The sequence below is a fragment of the Alexandromys fortis genome, unplaced genomic scaffold, assembly GCF_014885135.2.
Source record: "Alexandromys fortis isolate MF-2015 unplaced genomic scaffold, M_Fortis_MF-2015_v1.1 scaffold_52, whole genome shotgun sequence".
Classification (NCBI taxonomy): domain Eukaryota; kingdom Metazoa; phylum Chordata; class Mammalia; order Rodentia; family Cricetidae; genus Alexandromys; species Alexandromys fortis.
Genome location: NW_026067929.1, coordinates 6,488,625 through 6,493,832, shown reverse-complemented (window position 1 = coordinate 6,493,832; position 5,208 = coordinate 6,488,625).

Here is a 5,208-nt window from a genome sequence, read left to right as displayed (position 1 = left end):
GCTTAGTTGCCGCTCAGCATAGTGTTTTGTGTGGAATATTCTGTTTGTTGTGCAGAGTAAGTTATAGTCAAAAGACTGCGTCTCCTTATATTTTCTCTTTTTTTTTAAGAAAAATAAATTATCCACATTATTTCTATTTACTTTACCATGCATGTCAAAGATATTTTTTCTCTTTGCAATTTTCTACCCTGACATATAATTTCTGCTGGCTTAGAAGCTATAAACATTTTCCATTCCCACACTGTCATATACTTTTTAAAATATATATTTTGGAGCACTCTCCAGATTTAAATTTTATTTTAATTTCCATCCTTACCGTTAGTATTTATACATCTGGGAAACTTCAGCAACTGGAACGTCCTGTGTCTATACTCCTGCACGTCATCCATTTTATGGAATAAGTAGTGTCAGTTTACTTATAAAAATACCAAAATATCAGTTATATGTTATCAAAGATAGATAGTGATTTATTGATTTTGCATACATTAATGAATCTATCTTACCATAATCTTTACACTCTCTTCAATATTTAACTTAGGAAATGCATTCTTTAATGAAAATTTTAGCAAGGATAGATTTATGGGTGGGTTTTCTTCATCCCTGTATCTTTACAAATTCTTTTATTGTGTAATTTTATAATTCTCATATTTCATATATGTGATTGAAGCATTGTCACATGTTCATGCCGATGTGTTTGGCTTTGTCTCCTTTCATCCAGCCAGTGCTCTATACGTCCTGTCCAGCCGCTTGAGAAGTGAACAGGGGACACAGTGGGAGCCTCCAGCTTCCTCGCTCAAATCCACATTTTAGATGAGATTCGGTTGCACAGCACTGCATGTTCAACTCAACGCCTGCTACAGCTCAGTGTCCCTCCATCTTGTCTCATCGTTGTGAAAATCACCTCATGGAGAACCTCCTTGGAACAGGAGGGGAGCAACTTGTGACAGGTTTGACACTCACCAGACATCTTTTCTTCTTGAATGGACCTTCATGGATTATCAGGGCTTCCTGTCGGGTACAACTGGTCCCAAACTTCTAAATGAATACTTATCTTTTGTTACTTTCTTTCAGAGCTATAATCCAAAGATTTCGTTTCAGTCTAAAAAGTGTTCTGCACATATGACTTCATTCATATCCAAACCCACCATGCTTCTCTTATGTCTGGACATAGTCACTATAAAACAACATGTTTTATAAAGAGTAATCTGCATGAGCAGAAAATTCCATGATCCAAATAATTACATATATAATTATGTGAATGTCTTATTTTTCAAAATTTAAATACATTCTTTCTAGTGAAATCTATTCTCATAAGCATCTACATATGCACATGTCTGTATAAAACATAGATATTCCGTAACATTAGATAATATGATAAAATTTTCAAAAATAGCTAATCACTTGCATAGCTTTTGTCCATATAGTTATTATGTGTGAGTAGCTGTTTTAGGTCCCAGACAAATGAGATATGCAAGGTAATGACTCAGAGAGTGAGGTATTCTGTTATAAATTTATACATATATTTTCCCTCTTGAGTTTCTAGTTAACCTCTTATATTACCAAGAAAAAAAGGTGTGTTAACCGCTAGAATTAAAAAACTCAACTAAATGGATTAAAAATATTATAGTTGAAGATTTTGAGTAAATTCTCAGATCATACAAATATTAAATATCTAATGTCTCTTGTCTTCTAAGTTAGCAAGGCCATCTACATATTTTATCTTTAAGCAAGTTTTTTTTTCAGTACAGCATGAGCTGGGGAAGTGGACATTGGCTCATTAGTTGGCAGAAGATAGAATCAATCCTGTTTTCTAATAGAAAAGTGTAAGTCTAAACAGTATCACACACACACACACACACGTTCACAGAGAGCATTAGATTGTAATTAATTTATTAAATAGCATGAGATGTATATGGAGATAACACAAAAAAATAATCCACCACAAGTTTGAGGGGTGGATTATTTCTCATTGGTGGGCAGCTTTTTAAAGTTTTAGTTACATCTTGAAAGAAGCCGATGCATGCAATCACTTGGCAGAAAGAATGTCCTGACTGATGCGTTGCAGGAAATGGAAGGCTTCAGGTTGCAGAGAATGTTAGGTGTTAGTACTGGATGACCTCAAAACAAAACAAAGCAAGATGTCAGGAAGAATCATACCTTTTCAGAATTTAGGGTCAATGCACAGTCTTGCCCACGCATGTGCTAATGGGAGAGAGAGACTCATAACACTCTGGAGGGAGTCTTCAGGACGGGGCATGAAGCTCATCAGGCAGCTGTCCCTGACTTGCACTGTAGAGGGCTTACAATAAACTATGATAGGCTTGATACTGTTTATAGCCAGGACATGGCAGAAGCATAAAGAAACTGTCTAAACGCACTTCAAAACAGAGATGGCAAAATTAGATATGAGCTTTGTAGGGAAGGGCGTTGTTTTTGATTTTCCTCTGTCTTTTCTTAGTTTGTGTTGTTTTGAGACAGATACTGAATATGAGACACTTGTTGGCCTGGAAACTTCTATTTCTCAGCTTCCCTCAAACTCAGGACCCATGTAGATGAGACTCAGATAGCTAGGTTGTCGAAGTAAATGGCACATCCAACAACAAATTAAATTATTTAAAAAATAAATAAATAAAAACAGATTAAAATCAATAACGATCTTACTAAAATTTTATGAAAAAACAATATAAATGGCAATAACTACACAGGAAAATATTCTGGAATATAATATAGTCAACAACTCAATACTATTTCCAGAATCCTCCCGAATACCTAAAAATCTACGAGTAGTGTAATTTCTTATAAACCACAGTGCAGTATTTCTATATATCCTATGCACATATTTTAGTCCTTTAAAGATTACTTGAAATAAGCAATATAATTTAAAAATTGCTAAAATTGTTTTCATAGTGTATTATTTAGGGAATAACAACAACAATGGTATAATAATATTCTTCAGCTGGTTAGTACACACACATTTCTTTTATGAATGCATTTTTTTTCAGTATGTGGTTGGATAAGTTCACTGAAGAGGAACTAGAACTATAAATGGTTGTGAGGCACCTGACAGGAGTGTGGGGAACACAACCTGGGTCCTTTGCAGGAGCAATAGGTGCCCTTAACTACTGAACTATCTCCCAGCTCCCAGTAAACTTTCTTTGGGGGAAAAATAATGTAAATTCAAATTAGTATCTTCACAACTGAACTTCATAACAGTAGGTGATACTCAATTATGATAACTGGGTGTTTGCTTTCCTCTGTGGAAGCCTGCTGGGCCACTGTCACATTAATACTGGAATGTTCACCAATAGAATGAGAAGAATATAGTGCCCATCAAGCACTTTGTGGTTACCAACACTAGAGGTGTTTTCCATTTTCCTCCTGGAACTAATCTGTTATTGCTGATTTGCTGGTTGATGACCTAATCTACACAGCGACGAGCTCTTCGTGCTGACGTTTTTCTAGGTTCCTTTTGTAAAAAAACCAAACATTTGTGGGGCATCTGCGAAGCCTACATTTATTTATTTCCCTGGAAACAGGAGTTGACACGTTAGACCCTTTCTCAAGACTTAACGTGTTCCAGTTGGTCTTCATTTGCATTGCGCACAAAACACTCTCTACAACTGGAGGTTGGCAAGATGTACAGATCGCTTTAAAAACACTTCACAATTTTTCAAAAATACATAACAAAATATGTATAAATTTAATGAATGGAAAAGATCTTACATACCTTTGAGGGAAGAAGCAGTTGAAACCTTTAATAAGAGTTGTTATAAAATTCAACCAGTTGGAGTTTAAAAAAAAAAAAAAGCTACAGAAATGGTGAACTGGGTAAAGACCAAGCAAACATAAGAATCCCCAGGGGCCATGAAATTCTGGGTGGGTATGGTGGTCTTCTGTAATTTCAGCCCAGGTAGATGAAGATCAACTCTCCAGAACAATTTATCTTATGAGGTTAGCCAAACCTGTGAGCTCTGGGATGAACTGAATTCGCCTTCTACATCTTTCCTCATGTTTTCCTTTCATGTCTCCTCTTTTTCTCTTATCCCTTTTTTACCTCCTAAGACAAGCACTTCTAAGCAAGAAAACATTACCTAACAACTACAAGTTATACGTTTTTCAAGAAAACAAATTAAAATCTTTACAGAGGAAAAAAATCATATTATTATCACGTTTTTCTTAGAAGCCCACAAGTAGTTAAACATTTTGCTCTGTATTAATTTTCCCACCATAACTGCTTTACCCCAAAGCAATAAATTTTTTTTTATAATGGATTAACCAAGTTTTAAGCAAGACAAGTATATTTCAGCTAGTTCCTTTTGTACTGGCAGGCAGCTGTCCCTGCTTACAGAGAAAGGATCAACCATTTTTTATTTATCTCAAAAAGTAATCTTATAAAAGTGTTAAAGATTTACAAATCTAAACATTTCAATCATTTCTACTTTAAGTCCTCAGAGTACATACCCAATCATCAATTTTTTATTAAATCATACCTGGAAGCCGAAAAAAAAATGGATACAGGAAATTAACAATTGTCTTTAGTTACCAACCCATCTTTAGAAAAAAGGCATGTCAGCTAGTAATAACCAGGCTGCCCTTGTTCTTCATTCTTGACCTCAATAAGTCCCTTGCTCAACAAATAAGTGTGCCTTTCTAAACTTTAAACCATTTTCCAAGATTTTCTATATCAAAGCCATTAATAAAACACCCTAACCTACCTTTACCAACAATGTACATCTCAAATTCTTTCTAAGGGTGGTAGTTGAATCATTAATTTGCTCTAGCAGCAAAACTTGGAAAAAGGAAATCCCTATAAGTACGGGTGGCACTGCCCAGTGGGGGGACAGAAAATCCCTGATAGTTTCTTACAACGTATAGATTATGAGAGACATGGTGACTCGGAGGGTAATAGGCACAGCTATGCTAAATAACAGCATGAGGTCCTCGGGAAATGCAGTGTTTGGGGAGGGGGGGTTGCCTTTCCAAGGCTCACCCAACATGGTCCTGCTAACCGCTGGGCTGTTTTACATGAGTTTCAGAACTGCTTACTTTTCCTCCAGCGTGGCCCCTGACTTCTTTCCCTCTTTCCCTTCCTCCAACCCTTGGTCCCCCTTTTTCCTCCTGTGTATGATGCTTTCTTTCTGGCTTTGTTTTCCTACCCATCTTCTTTAAGAGTGACTTACTTCTTAGACATCCCACTACTCAAAATTA